The following is a 13,593-nucleotide window of genomic DNA, read 5'->3' as shown; positions in this document are numbered from 1 at the left end:
AGAGAATTGGGCCTACTTGGGAGTAGGATCAGAGGACAGGATTTGGGGATAACCAGGATGTGGAATGGGTTGAAGCAGGACCCTTCTGGTGCCCTCCATAATTCCCCATCCTCTGAAGAGTATAGGGAGGCCCCTGCTCTGCTAACAGTTTGTATGCCTGCATCTGGGGCCAAGGCTGGACCCTGGGCCTTGGCTTCATCTAGATTTTGAGTTTGGGGGCTGAAAGTGTTGAGCTAAAGAGAGTAGTAGGGCAGAGGTAGTCCACAGCCTACCCCCGCAATGCCTATGTCACCACTGACGGTAGCTAGAACCTGCAACAGTACTCCAAGACTCCTGGGCCCTGACCCTGCCCTTTGGACACTGGGTGTGTGGGCACAACACACAGGGAAGGTTGGATAAGGGTGCCTCCAGTGCTGGATGGGGTGTGTCTATCAAACCATCATCTGCTGTCCAGCGGGACCAGAGTCCACTCTGAGGTCCTGTGTTCCCCAGGGATTAGTGGTTCAGTTCTCCTAGCTTTTGCCTCTGAAGCTCTGACCCTATGGCACCAGTGCCCTCTGCTGGCTAACAGAGATACTCCCCCTTCTCTTGCTTTTGGAAAAGGGGGTGTAGTGGTCTTGGGGAGAAAGAAGGGTGAAGGGTCAATGAAGGTTTAAAGGGCGGGGTCAGGAGTTGAGGTTGGACTTTGGCTAAGGCAGATAGGCAGGTGCCACCTGGTAAACAAAGCACCTGCTTCCTGGTCAGTAGCCTTTGACTGGGTGCAAGAGAGAGGGGACCAAGCAAAGACAGAGATGGCTCAGTCTTTCTTTTTCTTTCTTTCTTTCTTTCTTTCTTTTTTCTTTCTTTCTTTCTTTCTTTCTTTCTTTCTTTCTTTCTTTCTTTTTTCTTTCTTTCTCTTTCTTTCTTCTTTCTTTTTTTGCATTTTTAAAACTTTATTTAAATTCAATTAGTTAACATATAATGTATTAATGGTTTCATAAGTAGAGATCAGTGATTCATTAGTCTTATATAACACCCAGTGCTCATTACATCACGTGCCCTCCTTAATGTCCATCACCCAGTTACCCCCGTCCCCCCACTCCCTTCCCTTCCAGCCACCCTTGGTTTGTGTCCTATGATTAGGAATCTCATATGGTTTGTCTCACTCTCTGATTTCGTCTCTGATTTCTGTATTATTTTTTCCTTTCTTACCCTATACTCCTCTGTTTTGTTTCTTAAATTGTACATATGAGTGAGATCACATGATAATTATCTTTCTCTGATAGACCTGTTGCACTTAGCATATCTTCTAGTTTGTGTTGGCATTTTTTCTTTTCTTCTTCTTCTTCTTCTTCTTCTTCTTCTTCTTCTTTTAATTTAAATACTTTGACATTGTCTAAGAGGACTACTGAGAGAGGCCAGAGAGCAAGGACCCTCTCATCGATCCACCCTCCTACCCTACCCTGGCATCACAGCCCAAGAAGGTTCACATTCTATTCTGAGCACAGAATCGGCCCCTTCTGGACACCCTGGGTAGGCCCTGACAGCTCCTCCGATTCTCCCAGAACAAACCCCCTGGGCCCCACAGAGGATTTGTCCTGGGACTGAGGGCTCAGGGATAGGTCTCTGAGGGGTCAAGGCCCTGGGCAATCTAAAAGTAGGAAGAGTCGTCCCCTGAGAGAATTCCTGCTTCAAATCTCCAACCCAGGCTAGAAGGGAGGTGGTGATGCCTCAACAGAACAAAGAGAGAGCTCCTGAGCAGCTCCATGGTTCCTCTGATTCATCCTCCTCTGGACTCACTCCCTTCTGAGCTCCAGGCCAGGGCCTCAGGACATAGGGACCAAGTTGGAGTACTGGGTAAGATGTCCAGTGGACAGAGGAGTGACAGGACCTGTGCTGCCTCCGAGCCGGGAAGTCCACAAACAGGGTCACACCCTAGGCAGCCACTTCCCTGAAGGTTCTCACACACACACACACACACACACACACACACACACACAAGGGTGGATTTCTCCAGTGAGCCCTGCCCATCCATGGCCCTGGCATCTGGAGTCCCCACCTCAGAAAAGCAGCTTATGGGAATTTGTTTACATCATGACTCTTGGGTACATAGAAGTCTGAGACTTCACCTGGCTTCTGGGAGCCCAGGCAAGGGTCTTGACCCCAGGGAAACTTCTCTCCCAGGCTAAGACAGTGTGGGTGGCTGCTGTTCTCTTAGGACTCAGAGATGACTCAGTGCTCAGGAAAGCAGCTCCTCACCATGCCCCAAGGTGGCCTTAGCAGTCATGTCAATTCATCTTGAATAGTGTAAGCTCTTCACAGAGACTCCTCCGACCACTCACCTACCAGGTTCTCAGGGAGAGATGAGGCCAATGGGAGAAGTCATGAAGAGAAGAAATTGGTGGTGCTATGTGTTAAAACTGCCCATGTACCCTAGGTGCCATGCTTAGCCTGCAGGCCTGGTGCCACATGGCCTAAGAGAGCGTGGGAGTAAAGAGCTGTCACTGGTTCATGGCAGGGCTAACCCACCAGCCTGAGGATTGTGGGATGGGAAAATCAAGCTGCAGACACCAGGAAGTACAGGAGCAGAGTAAAACCAGATGAAGTCAAAGAGTCTAAAATATTTGATAAGTAGGCCTGGTGAAGGCTTTTTTTTTTTTTAAGATTTTATTTATTCATGAGAGAGGCAGATACATAGGCAGAAGGAGAAGCAGGCTACCTGAGGGGAGCCTGATGTGGGACTCGATCCCAGGACCCTGGGATCATGACCTGAGCCGAAGGCATGTGCTCAACCACTGAGCCACCCAGGCATCCCCTGGTGGAGGCTTTTGAGGCTGCTCCTGCCATGGCACCATTGCCTTGTGAGCATTCTGTGTGAGCCTCACAGCCTCCACAACCAAGGTAAGGCTGGCCCTCGGGTCAGAGCCCCGTCAGAGCCAGGAACATGGCAACTCTGTCACAGAGTTCCCAAAACACCTCTAGAGGAATTGATCTTCTCTTTTAGGCTTCTCTACAAAATTTTTCTTGTCATTTTCCTGCATGTGTATCTTTTCTCTCCCTCTGCTAGCTCAGGGATGCTTTTTGACCCTTGGTGCCATGGGGATGGATTAAGTGACAAATTCAGACAGCAAACATTTACAGTATGGCCAGGTGCCAGGTACAGAGGTAGTTGCCATGGCAAAGACATTCAACAAGAATTTATTGATCCCATAGGATGTGGTAGGCATGGGTCTAGACACTAGGGATATAGACGTGAACATGACAAAGTTCCTGCTGTCATGAAACTCATATTTTAGTGAAGGCAGGCTAACAATGGTGAAAGTGTAATATGGTAATGACTATTCTGCAGAGAAATAAAATAGCATGGTGTCATAGAGATTATGGAGGTAGGTACTTTATATTGGGTGTTCAAGGAATGTCTATCTGGAGCAGTGACAATTTCTTTTAAATATTTATTTATTTCAGACAGGGAGAAAAAGAAAGAGAAAGAGCATGAGCAGGAAGGGCAGAGGGAGAGATAGAATTCCAAGCAGACTCCCCACTGAGTGCAGAGCTCCATATGGGACTCAATCCCATGACCATGAGATCATGACCTGACTGAAATCAAGAGTCAGACACTCAACCGACTGCAGTACCCTGCACCACTACAGCAGTGACATTTTAACTTTGTAAATGATAGAAGGGGCAGCAACGTGCAGAACAGGGCAAACGGCACTCTAAGGCAGAGGGAAGAGTTAACGTGAAGGGCTTGGAATGAGAACAGGCTCAGTATGTTTGAGGGAAAAGATCACTGTGGCCGCAGCATGGTAGGTAAGGAGGATCATGCTAGAAAATGGCAACGGTCAGATCAATGGGGGTCAGATGAGGTGGGGCTATTTTGCACACACACACACACACACACACACACACACACACACCATCAGGGGCTTGGGCTTAATGCAAAAGGAATGGAGGGCCTTTGAAGAATGTGGTACGTGGAACTGAATTGATCCAATGTGCATTTTTAAATGCTTACTGGCTTCTGTTTGCAGACTGGACTGTAGTCCAGTCTAAGTCTTTCTGCAAGTGTGGAAGCAAGACCAGGAGGCAAGCCAGAGTGGGAGGATGATCCAGGAGAGGTGAACCAGGATGGTGGTGGTATCAGTGGAAAGAAGAAGGGATGGAACTAGGCAGAGTTTGGAGGGAAAGCCAAACAGAGATAAATGAAATGTGTTGCCTACAGAATGAGAGAAAGTATTTGCAAATTATATATTGATCAAATACTGGAAAATGGGCTTACATATAGACTGTAGTAGTCACCTCTTATCTGCAGTTTCACTTTCTGTGTTTTCAGTTACCTATAGTCTAGTGTAGTCCAGAAGCAGGTGATCCTCCTTCTGATATATCATCAGGTCAATGGTAGCTTAAAGCTACGTTACAGCGCCTATATCATTCACCTCACTTTATCTTATCACGTAGGCATTTTATTATCTCACATCATCACAAGAAGAAAAATGGTGAGTACAGTACAATAAGATATTTTGAGAGAGAGACCATGTTCATGTAATTGTTATTACAATACATTGTAATTATTCTATTTTATTATTGTGGATCTCTTTCTATGTCTAATTTTTTTCTGTCTAATTTATAGATTAAATCTTATCGTGGGTATATATGTGTAGGAAAAAAAACAATAAAAGTAGGGTTTAGGACCATCCACAATTTCACACGTCCACTGGAGGTCTTGAAATGTATCCCCTACAGAAAAGGGGGGACTACTATATACAAAGAATGCTTACAACTCAATAATAAGAATACAACACATTTTTTTTTTAATGGTCAGAAGATTTGAATGGGCATTTCACCAAAGAAAATACAGATGGCAAACTAGCACCTGCAAAGATGCTCAACGTCATTAGTCACTAACCACATGCAAATTAAACCACAATGAAATATCACTACACATCTCCTAGGAAAGCTAAATGGAAAAGACTAACTATGCCGAGTATTGGTGATGACATGGAGCAACTAGAATGTTTCTAAGCTGCTGGCAAGAATATAAAATTATACAACTACTTTGGAAAACATTTTGGCAGTTTCCTTAAAAAGTTCATTACGTATATTATATGCACATATAATATATAATACTGTATATAATTATAAAATATATGCAATATATAAATATATAATAAATAATATATATTGCAGAAAAAAGACACATTATTTATAGGGTAATACATTTTTTTCTTCAAATTTTTATTTAAATTCTAGTTAGTTAACATACAGTGCAATATTGTTTTCAGAAGTAGAATTCAGATTCATTTACTTACATTTAACACCTAGTGCTCATCCTAAGTGCCCTCCTTAACCTATTATCCACCTAGTCAGTCCCCCACCACCTCCCCTCCGTCAACCCTCAGTTTGTTCTTTATTGGTTTTTTTAAAGATTTCATTTATTTATTTGAGAGAGAGAGCACAAGCAGGGGGAGGGGCAGAGGGAGAGAAAGGAGCAGACTCCCCGCTGAGCAGGGAGCTGGATATGGGACTCCATCTCAGGACCCTGGGATCATGACCTGAGTCAAAGACAGATGCTTGACTGACTGAGCCACCCAGGCGCCCCTGTTTTCTATTGTTAAGAGTCACTTATGGCTTGTTTCCCTCTCTCCTTTTTTCTTTTCTCCCTTCCCATATGTTCATCTGTTTTTGTTCTTAAATTCCATATATGAGTGAAATTATATGGTATTTGTCTTTTTCTGACTGACTTATTTCACTTAGCATAATACACCTAGCTCCACTTCACTATTTGCAGATGACATGGTGCTCTATGTAGAAAACTTGAAAGACTCTACCAAAAAATTGCTAGAACCAATACATCAATTCAGCAAAGTCCCAAGATATAAAATCAACATACAGAAATCTGTTGTATTTCTATACATCAATAATGAAGCAGTTGAAAAAGAAATCAAGGGATCAATCACATTTGCAACTGCACCAAAAACTGTAAGGTAGGCTAGGAATAAACCTAACCAAAGAGATAAAAGATTTGTACTCTGAAAACTATAGAATACTCATGAAAGAAATTGAAGAGGACAGAGAAATGTGAAAACATTCCATGCTCATGGGTTGGAAGAACAAACATTGTTAAAGTATCTGTACTACCCAAGGCAACCTACATATTCAGTGCAATCTCTATCAGAAAGCACCAGCATTTTTCACAAAGCTAGAACAAACAATTTTAGAACTTGTATGACCACAAAAGACCCGGAAGAGCCAAAGCAATCATGAAAAAGAAAAGCAAAGCTGGAGGCTCACGATGCCAGACTTCAAACACTATTAATCATCAAGACAACATGGTGCTAGCAAAAAAACAGACACAGAGATCAATGGAACAAAATAGAAAACCCAGAAATCAACCCACAATTGTATGGCCAACTAATTTTCAACAAGGTGGGAAAGAATACTCAAGGGAAAAAAGACAGTCGCTTCAACAAATGGTGTTGGGAAAACTGAACAGGCACATGCAGAAGAATGAAACTGGACCACTTTCTTACACTACACACAAAAATAAATTCAAAATGGATGAAAGACCTAAATGTGGGACAGGAAACCATCAAAATCCTAGAGAAGAACACAGGCAGCAACCTCTGAGCTTGGCAATAACAATTTCTTTCTAGACACATTGCTGGAGGCAAGGGAAACAAAAGCAAAAATGAATTATTGGGACTTCATCAAGATAAAAGTCTTCTGCACAGCAAAGAAAACAATCAACAAAACTAAAAGGCAGTCTACAGAATGGGAAAGATATTTGCAAATGAAATATCTGATTTGGGTTAGTATCCAAAATGTATAAAGAACTTAAGAAACTCAATACCCAAAAATCAAATAATCTAGTGTAGGGGAATACATTTAAATTAGTTCAGATTTACCACAGAAGTCGAAAAGGAAGTCTCATTGTGGAGACCAGAAAGAAGTGGAATCACATCTTTACAGTGATGGAGGGGAAAAAAAATAGACCCAAGTTCTATAGCCAATAAGAATATCCTTCAGGAGTGAAAATGAAATAAAAACATTCTCAAATGAAGGAAGACTAAGAGAATTCCTTGACAGTAAACCTACTCTTAAATAATTGCTACAAGAAGGTCTTTAGGCAGAAGGGAAATGATACCAGAAGTTAACTTGAAATATCAGGAATGAAGGAAGATCAACAGAAATGGTAAAATCTAGGTTAACATTCTGTTTTTATTATTTGACATATTCTTTGGTTCTTTAAAATATGTTTTATGATTGAAAAAAATCGGGATCCCTGGGTGGCGCAGCGGTTTGGCGCCTGCCTTTGGCCCGGGGCGCGATCCTGGAGACCCGGGATCGAATCCCACATCGGGCTCCCGGTGCATGGAGCCTGTTTCTCCCTCTGCCTGTCTCTGCCTCTCTCTGTCTCTCTCTGTGACTATCATGAATAAATAAATAAAATCTTAAAAAAATATATAGCATTTTCTGATGGCGTTTTCAAAGTATGTTTATATAATAATGAAAGGACAACATAAAGAAGGGAGAGTAGAGGAATCTGTATGGTGGTAAGGTTTTACATCCCACTTAAAATAATAAAATGTCGACCTTAAGAAAAAAAGATAGTTATAAATGCAATAGATGCATTTATATGGAATACTTAAAAAAATGTTGAAATAACCCAAACATGCAAGAAAGAGGAAATGGAGAGAGGGTGAACAAAGAAACAGATAATAAAATAATAGACATAAATTCAATCACATCAATAATTACATTAAATGTAAATGGTGTAGGAGCAGTGTCAGCAAAAATGTTGAAGTTAGGAATCCACAAAAGTCCATCCCTACACAAAATCAGGAAATACACTGGCAAAAACTGTCAGAATCAGCTTTATTAGAACTCTAAAAACTAAAAGTTTACAGCAACCAAAGAAATGTTTAGTCAAGGCCAAAAACAAAAAACAAAAAGCCTAGCTGAATCTTGGTAGAACTTTGTGGTTTTTTAACTTACCCAAGCCCCATTCTCCTCCCTCCAGTGTGGTGAGAACCTTGAAGACAACAGCTTGCATTCCCAATGTATTCCCAATGTAGGTTGTTAGTACCAGAAGGAGCAAAATAGACCTTATTCTCAAGGAATCGTAGTTGTTTTGACCTGTCTTCTCAAGTACACAGAACATCCTCAAAGATAGAGATCATATGATAGGACACAAGACAAGTCTTAGCAAATTTAAGAAGATTGAGAGCATACCAAGGATCTTTTCTTACCACAGTGGTATGGCCCTAGAAATCAACAATATGAGGAAAGCTGGAAAATCTACACAAATATATGAAAGCTAAATAACACACTCTTATTTTTTTAAAGGTTTTATTTATTTATTCATGATAGACAGAGAGAGAGAGAGAGAGAGAGAGAGAGAGAGAGAGGCAGGGACACAGGCAGAGGGAGAAGCAGGCTCCGTGCCAGGAGCCCGACGTGGGACTCGATCCTGGGACTCCAGGATCGCGCCCTGGGCCAAAGGCAGGTGCCAAACCGCTGAGCCACCCAGGGATCCCCCTAAATAACACACTCTTAAATAACCATTGGATCAAAGAAGAAATCAAAATGGAAGTCCAAGAATATCACCAAACAAATGAAAATAGAAACACAAGTTACCAAAACCTAAGGCATGCTGTAAAAGCAGTTCTTTTTTTTTTTTTTTAATATTTATTTATTTGCTTTAGAGAGGTGGGGAGAGGCAGAGGGAGAGAATCCCAAGCAGAGTCCAGGCTGAGCGTGAAGCCTGACACAGGGCTGATCTCATGCTGAAACCAAGAGTCAATACCCAACTGGTTGAGCCACCCAGGTGCTCCATTGTAAAAGCAGTTCTGAGAAGGAAGTATAGAGCTATAAGTGCACATACTAAGAAATTAGAAAGATCACAAAAATTAAAATGATAGAAATTTAAAAGCCTACCTTCACATCTCAAGGAACTAGAAAAAGAAAGGCAAATTAAGCCCAAAGTTAGTAGAAGGAAGGAAATAATAAAGGTAATGGTGGAAATAAATGAAATAGAGATCAGAAGAACAACAGCAATAATCAACAAAAAAAGAGCTGGTTTTATGAAAAGATAAACACAAATGACAAACCCCTAGCAAGACTAAGAAAAAAAATAGAGGAGACTTAAATATATAAAATCAATAAAATATATATATATATATATATATAAAATCAGAAATGAAAGAGGAGAAATAATAACTGACACCACAAAAATACGGGGCATCATAAGAGACTACTTTGAACAATTATATGCCAACAAATTAGATAACAGAAGAAATGGATAATATCCTAGAATCATACAACCTACCAAGACGGAACCAGGAAGAAATAGCAAGTCTGAACAAACTGATAGTGAGTAAGGAGGTTGAATCAGTAATCAAAAACAAACCTTTCAACACAGAAAATTCCAGGACCTAATGGCTTCATGACAAAATTCTACCAAATATTTTAAAGAAAAATTAATGCCAATACTTAAACTTTTCCAAAAAATTAAAGAGGAGGGAACATTCCCAAACTCATCTTATGAGGCCAGCATTACCTTGATGCCAAACTCAGACTCAGAGAAGGACATTGCAAGAAAGGAAAACTGTAGACCAATATGCCTGATGAAAATAGATGTAAAAATTCTAGCAAAATATTAGCAAACTGACTTCAAGAATTCATTAAAAGGAATACCTTGACCTAGTGAGATTTATCCCTGAGATGCAAGGGTTGTCCAACATACACAAACCAATATACCACATTAATAGAATGAAAGATAAAAATCATATAATCAAATCAATAGATGCAGAAAAGGCATTTGACAAAATGCAATATACTTTCATGATGAAAACTCCAACAGATTGGGTACATAGGAGGAACACTCCTGAACATAAATAGGGCATATATGACATGACCATTATACTCAACAGGAAAAAAATGGAATGCTTCCCCTCTAAGATAAAAAATAAGACAAGAGTGTTCACTCTTACCACTCTTGTTAAATGGAAGTCCTAGCTAGAATAATCAGGCAAGATGAGGAAATAAAAGGGATCCAAAAAGGAAAGCATAAAATTATCACTATTTGTTAATGACACGATTTTATATGTTGAAGAATCCAAAAGATGACTGAAAAACTGTTGGATCTAATCAATGAATTCAGTAAAGTTGCAGGATATAAAATCAATACACAAAAGTCAGTTGCTTTTCTATATACTGAAACTTTCGAAAAAGAAATAAAGAAAACCATCCCATTCACAATAGCATCAAAAACAATACAATAGTTAGGAATAAGTTAAACAAAAGAAGTAAAAGATCTGAATAATAAAAGCCAAAGATTTTGCAAAAGGAAATCTAAGAAGATACAAAAGACATCGTGTGTTTGTGGAATGGAAGACTGGATATTGTTAAAATGTCCATGCTAACCAAAGCCATCTATAATGGAATCCCTATCAAAATTCCAATTTCTCACAGAAGTAGATAAAATAATCCTAAAATATATATGGAACTACAAAAGACCCCAATTAACCAAAGCAATCATTAAGAAAGAAGAACAAAATCCCCAAAAAAGTGGAGGCATCACATTTCTTGATTTCAAACTGCAAGTCTACAGTAACGAGAAAGGTATGGTACTGGCATAAACATAGACATACAGATCAACAGAACAGAAAAGAAAAGCCTAGAATTAAACACCTACATCTGCAGTCAACTAATAACTGAGAAGGGAGCCAGGAACATTCAGTGGGGAAAGGATAGTCTCTTCAACAACTGGTAATGAGGAACTGGATAACCACATGCAGAAAAGTTAAATCAGATTCCTGTCTGACACCACTCACAAAAACTATTAATTCAACATAGATCAAAGACTCAAACATAAGACATGAGGCCATAAAACTAGAAGAAAGCATAGGAAAGAATCTCCTCAACACTGGCCGTGGCAGTGTTTCTTTGGATATGACACCCAAACCACAAACAACAAAAGAAAAAAAAAACCAAGAAGCAGGACTACATCAAACTTGAATCTTTTGTACAGCAAGAGAAACAGTCAACAAAATGACAAGGTATCTACAGAATGGGAGAAAATGTTCACATACTACATGCTGGATAAGGGGTTGATATCCAAAATTTATTAAAGAATCATAGAATTTAATAATAAGAAAAAATCCAGTGAAAAGCAAGCAGAGGAACCACATAGGCATTTTTCCAAAAATTACATTTAAATGGCCAACAGGTACATGAAAAGGTGTTCAACATCACTAGTCATCCGGAAAATGCAAATCAGAATCATAATGAGATATCACTTCACACCTGTCAAAATGACGATCATCAAGAAGACAAGAGAACAAGTGTCAGGAGGACATAGAGAAAAGGAAACCCTTGTGCATTGTTGGTGGGATTTTAAACTGGTTGGGCTGATATTGAGAACAGTATGGGGGATCCTCAAAAAATTAAAAATAGAGCTGCCATGTGATCCAGCAATCCCACTTCTGCATATATATCCAAAGGAAATAAACACAGGATATCAAAAGGATATATGCACTCCCATGTTCATTGCAGCCCTACTCACAATAGCCAGGATATAGAAATAACCTAAATGTCAACAGTTGAATGGATAAAGAAGATGTAGTTTATTTATACAATGGAGTCCTATTCAGCCATGAGAAAAAAGGAAATTCTGCCATTTGCAACAACATGGGTGGACCTTGAGGGCATTATGCCAAGTAAGTCAGAGAAACACAAATACTGTATGATATCTCTTATATGTGGAATCCAGAAAACTGAAATTGTAAAAGCTTGGAGGGACATGGTGGTACCAGGGGTTGGAGGAAGGGAAAATGAGAGAGATGTTGTTTAAGTTACAGACTTGCAACTAGTACATAAATAAGTCTTGGAGACCTATTACATGGCACAGTGTTATAGATACCAAAACTGTATTACAAACATTAATACGTCAAAGTATTAAGTAATGCTGTTATGACAATCATTTTGCAATATTAATGCATCAAACTAATATATATACCTTAAACCTATGCAATGTTCTATTTCAAATATAACTCAATAACAAATTTCAAATAAAAACTTACTCTACTGCTACAGTAATCATCACATTGTGTTACTGCCCCCCACATATACATATCAGAATTGAGAGTACCACAATAAACCCTTACATTTATAGTCAATTCATTTTCTTTTTATTTTTTTAAGATTTATTTCTTTGAGAGAGAGAGAGTGGTGGGGTGGGGAGGGACAGAGGGAGAGGGAAAGTCTCAAGCATATCTGAGAGTCTGAACAGGGAGCCCAACTCAGGCCTCCATCTTATGACCCTGAGATCAGGACCTGAGCTGAAACCAAGAGCCAGATGCCTAACTGACTGCGTCACCCAGGCACCCCAATGGTCAATTCATTTTCATTCAATGTGCTAAGGCAATTCAGTTGTATTTTCTACAAATGACGCTGGGGACAATTGAATATCTTCATACAAAATGAAGAATTCATGCACTTGCCTCATGTTACACACAAAAATTAACTCAAAGTAGATAACAGACCTAAATGTAAGAGCTAAAGCTGTAAAATGTTTAGAAGCAAACATTGAAGAATATCTTTGTGACCTTGGATTAAGCAAATATTTCTTAGGTATGACACCTAAAGCACAATCCATAAATGAAAAGTTAACTAGGTTTCAAAATGTAAAACTTCTGCTTTTCAGAAGACATCATCAAGAAAATGTCAAAGCCATATACTTCAAAGTATTTATAAATATTTATAAATCCTATATTGGGTAGAGGACATATCTAAAATATATAAAGAACCCAGAAGGCCAAAAATAGAAAACAAAGAAATAAGAAATGAGAGAATAAACAGAGATAAAAAAAAGGAAATGGTAGACATAAGCCATAATATATCAATTGTTACACTAAAAGCAGATGTTTTTACATCATTAGCCACTAGGTAAATGCAAATTAAAACTGTGAAGAGATACCACTACATGTCTAATAGAATAGTTAAAATAGAAAATATTGACAAAAGCAAGTGCTGGTGGGGAGATGGAGTAGCTGCAATTCTCATACCCTTGCAGATAGAAATACAAAATGATACACCTCTTTGGAGAACAATTTGGCAGTTTCTCCTAGTCAAACATCTGCTTACTGTAGGATGCAGCAACCCTACTCATAGATATTTATCCTAGAGAAATGAAGATGTATGTTAAACAAATGTTTATAGCAGCTCTATTGATAATTGTTAAATACTGGAAACAACTTGAAAATTCAATGAGTGAATGAATAAACAGATGCATACATCCATACAATGAAAACTCAGAAAACTCAGAAAAAAAGTAATAACATAATTTGAATGAATTTCTAAGTCATTATGCTGAGTAAAAGCAGCCAGTCTCAAAAGGCACCTACTGCCTGATTCCATCAATACCACGCTCTCAGAAAGACAAAACTATGTTGATGGAGATTAGATCAGTAGTTCCCAAGGCCCAGGGGTAGAGAGAGGTAGAACTACTGAAGGATAGCACCAGAGAGTTTTTCTTCTGTATCCTGATTGTGGTGGTGGTTACACAAACCTAAATGTGTATTAAAATCATAGACCTGCTCACCAAAGTTGTTA

This window comes from Vulpes lagopus, chromosome 7 (genome assembly GCF_018345385.1).
Source record: "Vulpes lagopus strain Blue_001 chromosome 7, ASM1834538v1, whole genome shotgun sequence".
NCBI lineage: Eukaryota > Metazoa > Chordata > Mammalia > Carnivora > Canidae > Vulpes > Vulpes lagopus.
The sequence above is the reverse complement of the archived record's forward strand: the minus strand, read 5'-3'. Positions refer to the sequence as shown.